We start from the raw sequence: 8,140 nt of genomic DNA on the forward strand, positions 1-8,140 counted from the left end.
ATCTTATCTTATTCAAATATTTTATGAAACATTTAAAGATAATTTTGGTGATTTGTCCTACAGTTCGCCTGTTCTTACCTGCACAGCAAATGCAGGCTAAATCTCCACAATGTTCTCATTTAGAATGTAAGTTCTAAAATGTTATTAGAATGAATTCATTTCTAAAATATTATGATACGGTAAGCCTGAAACAGATCACAGCAGTAGACCTACACAGTCTATCAGTCATCAGCAACATGATTAACTTTTGTGCTGGTATCCATATTATTTTATATGAAGCATCCATAACGGTCATGACCATAACGCATTATTATAGTTGATAAGACCAAAGAATGGAGATGAGTTGTTGATCATAATTAGAATAGACATAAGTTGGCTTTATATAGAAAGTTTCAAGTTAATTTAATTAATAATTACTATATGATATAAAATATTTACGGACATGACAAGCAGTGTTGGTCATCTTACTTTAAAAAAGTAATTAGTTACAGTTACAAATTACTTCTCCCAAAAAGTAACTGAGTTAGTTACTCAGTTCCCACATTGTAAAAGTAATTAGTTACTCAGCAAAGTAACTGTGACATTATTTTTTTATGTTCTATAACGCTATTACGTTCTATAACATCTTTAATATCAAAGATGTTTATATTAACTGATTGAAGAATAAAAACACTATATACAGTATTTTAGAACATCTGGTATTTATTTGAACTCAATAGATTGCAGCCTGCCATATGATATGCATAGAAATAAAAACATATAAAAAATAAATATTGAAAATAAAATTCAAGTGCAAAATTAAGGCACACAAATGTAAAACTTGGGTAAAAAGAAACAAAGGAAAACTTGGCCATTAGTGCAAATATCTGTAACTGTATATTAGGCCCACTGCACAATAATCCAACTCTTAAATATTCAGTACAGTAACAAAATTACATATTGAAAATAAATAATGTTTACACACTTTGCATTCAAGTGCAAAACTAAGACACACAAAGGAAAATCTGGCCTTTAATTAGTGCAATTATCTGTATCTGTATAATACTGCACAATAAACAGAGCACTATCCAACTCTTAAATATTCAGTAAAGTAATACAAATTAAATATTGATGAAAATAAATAATATTCAGTTATTCACACACTTTGCAATCAAGTGCAAAACTAAGACAAACAAATGTAAACTTGTGTAAAAAGAAACAAAAGGAAGAACTGGCCATTAAGTAGTGCAAATCTCTGTACCTTTATATTATTGCACAATAAACAGAACACTATCCAACTCTCTATGTAGATTAACATGTTGTACGTTCTCAGTGAAAAATTAACAATACATTAATCTATACTAAAATACTCCTCTCATCTAACAACTAAACCAGTGGTTGTAACGTAGGAGGAGAAGCTTTTCGAATCTTTTGTCTGACAGTCTGTTTCTCTTCAGAGAGAAGACAAGCTTGCCCAGGCTGAACAGTCTCTCAACAGGTGAACTAGATGGAGTAGCAGCATTATAACGTAGTGAAATTTTCTTGATGAGAGAAAATCCACACAGAGTTAAAGTTTTGTGCTGAAGATCTAATATAGTCTGCCACCTGTTTTTCTGCTGAAGAGGAGGTTTCAAAGGAGAATAAATCGTTCTCTTTGGCTAAATCTGTGTGATGGGAAGATGTGCTGGTACCTGGCTGTGGTTCTTCGAGGACAATTCTTCGGCCAGCAAACTTGCCTTAGCCTTATCCTTTAACTCCTGTGACCGCAGCCAGTGAAGTTTGAATTTTGGAAGAGTTACGGCAGCAGGTATAGCCTCTTTATTTCCCAGGACATCAGCAAATCTGATTTTGATAGCCTAAAATGATAAGAATAATAACATTAAATGTATGTATCAACACAAATCAGTGATCCATGAAAACAGTCTTCTCCCTGAAGTATATCCAAGGCAACTGTAAGGGGCTTCATCGCAGTACAGTACTCTTTTAAAAACTGGTGTTTCCCTTTCTGGTTATCGCTGTCAGTCCCTAATTTGGAGGAAATGGTGTTAAGGTCTACCATGGATATTTCACAGATTCGAGCCAGGGCATCATAGAAGGAATTCCATCATGTTGTACAAGGTACAAGCAGCTTTTTTGACACCAACTCATCAGCTGTTTCAGTAGCCAAAGCTGATCGACTAGTCTTGTTCCATAAGGCAGTAGCACTTCTATAAACAGCCTTTGTTGCAGATTTTGACAGGAGCCACTTGTCAACATCTGTGCATGGAATCAGGTTTAGTGTGTGTGATGCACATCTCTTGGGGGTGGGGGGGGTTCAAAGTGATCACAACATCACCATCATTATCATCAGTTGCATGTAGAGCATCGTTAATGGCGTCATGAGTATGATGCCCCCTTAAACCGTCTGCAGGCAAGAGCTGCTTTCTCTCTTTCCATGTTATTTGGATTGAGCCAATGTGCTGTCACACCCAGGTAACTTTATTGTGGGCAGTCCAGATGTCTGCTGTAGTTAAAATGTACTCTAATTCCTCAAATGATGTTTTGAGCTCAATATTCATTTTTTCGTATTCACTGTCTATGAATTTAACAAAAGTGTTTCCTCCTCGTATTGGTATTTTAGCAAGGATAGCTCTGAATGATTCATACACCACAGTGGACAGGGGGAGCATGTTTTCAACAACATACCTTGCAATCAATGTGTTCAGCTCGGGCTTGGTCACCTGTTGCTGACCCGAAAAATTGAGCGTTGCTTGTTTTAACAGAGTGGCTCTGTCTCCTTCGCTGGAGATAAAGCTAGCTGCATTTGGGGTTGGGTTAGCAGCAGCAACAAGTGTTGTGTTAGCATGTGTTGATGTGAGGTGGTTAATAAGATTTGAGTTGCTTGAGGCATATGTGGATGAAGTCTTTTTTCCTGGGCATAGTGTGCATGTTACAGAAACATTCTTGCCTTTAATTTCAATTAATGAGAAGTAGTGCCGGTACTTCCAGTTCGAGAATGCTACCTTTGAATTTTCCCGCCTCGTCGCCATTGTCGCTGACGGTCTCTTGTGCTTAGTGGTAGTCAGAGCGTGCAGTGAAACAGTGTGAGCAGGGCACCACCCACCCAGCCAATCATCATCGCATTTGCAAGTTTGATCATCATCCCCACCCCTGCTCTCTCCAGGCAGCTGATGTGTAGCCAAAGCATGACACCTTGCGCTTTATTCAACCAAATTGTAGTAACGGGACACTTTACATTCTCAGCAAAGATAACGGTTGCAACGATGGGAATAGTATTAATTAGATTACTCCGTTACTGAAAAATAAACTCCGTTATTAACGCCATTATACTTAAACCTCTGAGTCTAGGGAATTTTGAGGGCCTGGGAGAAGTTTGACATCCCCTGACTTTTGTGCTTTTTCAGTGCTTTAAATAGATACATGGCTAAAGTCTAATAACACTGTAATCAGTACAAACTGGGCTACAATAATATGTAAATAGCATGTATGTACATGATTGTGTTTTTGAGAAAACAACATTTATGCATGGTTAGTAAAAAAAGTACAATTTTAAAGTCACTGAAATAAGGTCATAAAACACATACAAAACATTTGTTCACAAGACCATTTGTTCACAAGAGCTTGTAGCCTAGAATTTTTGTTTCAAAATGATGTGAAAATCATCTTGTTTACTCACTCACAGAAAACAACATATTGATTTAAATTTTTTAAGACACTTTTTGTTTGTAAAGGGCATATGCGAGTAGGCGTCAACTATCATGAATATTAGTGTGATTCACTCCTGAGAAGACAAAGACCCACATAATGAGCTGCACTTTTTTATTTATTTTTTATTTTATATTTTATCGCAGATAATTTGTTTTTGACAAATTCACGACAGTAGACATGTAATTAACATTATAAGATACTGTTAAGATCTTAAGTCAAGTTTAATACAGTTTTATATTAATTATTGCTATATTAATGTAACCATCTACTGATCCGAGCTGAGTCATTGCTAGAAGTTGCCCAGACTCTACAGCCAGACTTGGGCCAGTTACGGTGAACAGGAATCGGTCCAGTGCTTTATGGGCGCATCACAAAAAAAATGGCGCGAGAACGAGCTGTGGGCCATACTCAGCCCGGATAACACTCGCCGATGCTGAGGGCCAGCCGAGCTCGGGCCGATTACTACATGCTGTCTAGGACTGGTCACATTCGTAATTTCTGTTCCCATCACTTCTAAAATGAAGGCATTCCAAGAATGGTGTTTTAAGAATGTATTTGTTCAACATTATGAGAACATCAGTCAAGTAAAAATAACACCATAAACACGTTACAAGAACGTTGTTATGAGAACATCAGTCAAGTAAAAATAACACCATAAACACGTTACAAGAACGTTGTTATGAGAACATCAGTCAAGTAAAAATAACATCATAAAGACGTTACAAGACTGTTATGAGAATGTTTTCACTCAACATTATGAGAACATCAGTCAAGTAAAAATAACATCATAAAGATGTTACAACAACGTTGTTATGAGAACATTTCGTTCAACGTTACAACAATGTATTTTAACTATGAAAACATTATAAGTCTCACGGTGAGAAAGAGGCGAAGACTCAAATGCAGGCAGAAGGGTCCTTCTTTTAATTATTAAAAAAATATATTTTAAAATCTCATGAGTACTTTTAAGTAAATATATTAGGTGAAAGAGGATCAGATGACAAAAAAAGTTTGTAAATTTGTGCATTTTAATGTGTTTAAAAGACTAAAGTCATCCAAAGACATAGAAATACATGGTTAAACAACCTACAGAGGAATGATTCAAATAAAAATCAATGTGTTGATGCTGATCCTATGTTCTTTAACATGAAATTATTTTTGTAAATCCAGTGGTTAAACGCTGCCACCTGACTAATGACGGATCTCTGTGTGAATGTCCAGAAAACCTGAAGACTTTCTGAATGTATATAAGCAGCCTGCTATTTTAGAAAGGAAAATTTAAAAGATTAAAAAGAGGAATTAGGAAATTAAATTCGGAATAATCTATTGCTATTTTGTAAATAATATTTAATCATGTAATCCATAAAAAAGTAACTGTAGTCTGATTATGAGTTTTATAAAATTTTATTTAATCTAATTACAAGTTCTTTATTTACTAGAATCTGTTTACGTAATCCAGATTACATATAGTCAGTTTACTGCTGAGCTCAGAACAGGGATTAGTTTAAATCAGGACTATAGGTCCTAGTTTTGCTTTTATAAAAATGCTGCATGTGTGCATCTTGAGATGAAACAATGGCACTGACATATTGTAAGGAATGTCATTTCAAGTTATTTTCAGTTAAGACAGCTCACACATGCGTTTTAGTCTGGGAATAGCCTTAAACCTCGTCTGTGAAACCGGGGTATATAATAGACATTATTTACTTCCTACAACTGTAAAACCTTCAAATGTCAATGATTTTTACCATCTTTTGCATCATTTCTTTTTCTGATGAATTATTGTCTTTCCAGTTTGTCTAGTTCCTCCATGGTTGTGAGAGGAAAGACATCATCCTCTCTGTCCACCAGCAGCACTGGAACGACTGTTAGCTGCAAGAGACTGGACCACTGAAGACAGATGATTGATCTTCATGTCCAGTTCGTTAAGTGCCTCCAGAATTGTCCTCTCAACAGCTGCAACACAGTAGGTTTATCTGGAAGAGTATTTTAATTAAACTATAAAGTGTATAATTTTACAAATTTAGCACTTCAATTTAACGTACGTGTACATTGATTAGTGATGCAGCTCCATCGTCTCACACCAGAAGCACTTGCAAGCACAAAAAGCATTTAAATGTGATAAAACTAACACGTCATAAAAATTGTGTTGCTAAAGATATGGCTACATGCTTAAAACCTTAGGCTGATGATACACAGGGCAACTTTTTGGGCAACGTTGCTGTCAACAGGCAAAAGCAAGAAATACAAATGACTTACTATTTGTTCTTGCCTGGTAGGTACTTGAGGGTCTCTGTTCAGAGATTGTGTTTTCTGATGGATTGTACAGAAAATGTAATGTTACCTAGTGTTATTAATTTGCAGTGTATGTGTTTCCTGCGTGTTTATGAATGTTCTTTTACCTTGAAAGTTAGATGGGTCTTCACCCCAAGCATCCTCTTGCTCATTTTCATTGGACAAGCTCACTGGAACAGCTGGAGTTAAGAAAGGTGGTTGGTAAGTTGTATTTGCTACCATGACAGTGCATGATCCAATGATACACTATGGGCTAGATTTACTAACAGCTTGCGCCAGCACAAACCTTCTTTTGGTGTTAAAATAGTTCTGTCAGGATTTACTAAAGAGGCGCAGTAAAGAATTAGTGCTGAAAATACGTGGACAGTTGTTTTTGCGTCTAACCTTACTGAATATGCATTTGTAGTAGTTTTCCTTTCAGACGCAAAATTTATGGGAGGAGAGTATTAAGATGAATCACGAAATGATTTAATAACATCTGTGCTCTTCAAATTATTTGTATTTGCTAAATTTTTAATACCCAAAAAGGCGGGGGCATAGAGGACCTACAATAATGTACAGTATTTGAAAAATAATGTTTTTTGAATATTAAAGCATGTCAACATATTCTGTTACACCAAATACACAAAATAATGGTCTTTAAAATAGCATCATATGACCCCTTTTAGTGATACCCCAGTAATGACTGAAATTAAACAGATGTTTTTTTTTGTTTTTTACTTTGCATTCTTTCTTGTTGTGTGGTTGATGGTCTTTGGTCTTGAGAGAGTCTTAGGACAGAGAACGTGTTCTCTATTTAGAAAAAGTGGAAAAAAATGTTGTATTAGCTTGTGTTAGGCCATGACTCATTTGCGATTGTGTTTTTGATTTCCTCCATATACTAATTAATGCTTTTTACCTTGAGTGATAGATGGGTGTTCTTCCCAAGTTTCTAGCTGGCAGTCTGCATGAGAGAAGCTCTCTCTTAAATGAGCTTAATTGACATTACAAAAGTTACTCATTCAGCTGCTTTGTATTTTAGCTTATTTAGCTTTACATTTTTGCTTTAAACAAGCACATTTTCTATAGTATACCTAGATGAAATGCTACAGTATTTCCAAAAGTGAGTCATACAACTTACGCTGTGTTCTTTCTTGTTTGGAACTTGAAGGTCTCAGCACAGAAAATGCATTCTCTGATGGATTATACAGAAATGCTGAATTACCTAATGTGAGGCTGTCTTGTGTGCAGTAATTGTCCTTTTGTTTTCTTTTACCAAATACTAATTAATGCTTTTTTTACCTTGAATGTCAGGTGAGTGTTCACCCCAAGCATCTTGTGGCTCATCTGCCTGGGAGAAGCTCATGGGAACATCTGAAGCTGAGAATGATGGAACTGGTCAATTTTGTTTGTTATTAAGTAATTTTACATGACATTTTCATTTTAATGGCTGGTTTTCATTCATTAAAGTGTCTTGCAACTTCTGACATCAGGCAGAATAGGCACATGATTAAACATCTACAGTGTGTGCATAATTATTATGCATGTATATACCTAATAAAAAAGATCCAACTATTTTACAAATTACAAACCATAATAATCCATAACCACAAGCTGAAGTGTCATAAACAAATGACTGATTTTTTAAAATGTTTTATGGATTGGGTATAGATAGGTTAAGAGTGACTCTTGAGGTACCAGCACCAGTTCAAGTCAGATGACAGCAACGGTGACGAGGGAGTCGTGGTGTGAGCTGCTACTAACAGTGAGCAAGACAGACCTTTCAGGGTAAGAGATAAACTTAAAATGAACTCCCAAAACTTACTGCCAGATTCTGGAGACAAATTCTTCAAACAGTGGTACGAGAGGATGTGATGGTAGTCCTTTAAGAGCCAGTCTCAACCTGTTTATAAAGCCTTTTAAGAATTAGTCTTAATGTGTTGTACAACACTTCAGCTTTTGTTTCATCTTGTTTGGGGGTCATTTTTCAGGACTTTACGTTAGCAAGCTTTGGGGAAGTCGTGGCCTAGTGTTAAGAGAGTTTGACTCCTAACCCTAAGGTTGTGGGTTTGTGTCTTGGGCCGGTAATACCACGACTGTGGTGCCCTTGAGCAAAGCACCGAACCCCCAACTGCTCCCCGGGCGCTGCAGCATAAATGGGTGCTCCAGGTGTGTGTTC

General features: G+C 36.2%; 1 long non-coding RNA gene across 1 annotated transcript in view; it reads right to left on the bottom strand.

Moving 5' to 3' along the window:
* LOC122140779 overlaps positions 1-6,914 on the bottom strand; it is a 22,530-nt gene extending 15,616 nt beyond the window's left edge. Inside the window, exons 1-2 of the long non-coding RNA XR_006157354.1 lie at positions 6,881-6,914; positions 6,090-6,161 (exon numbers count right to left, since the gene is read on the bottom strand). This is a non-coding gene — a long non-coding RNA (uncharacterized LOC122140779). The remainder of the gene's footprint in view (positions 1-6,089; positions 6,162-6,880) is intronic.
* Positions 6,915-8,140: the final 1,226 nt, after the last annotated feature.

This window comes from Cyprinus carpio, chromosome A4 (genome assembly GCF_018340385.1).
Source record: "Cyprinus carpio isolate SPL01 chromosome A4, ASM1834038v1, whole genome shotgun sequence".
In the NCBI taxonomy this organism is placed as follows: domain Eukaryota; kingdom Metazoa; phylum Chordata; class Actinopteri; order Cypriniformes; family Cyprinidae; genus Cyprinus; species Cyprinus carpio.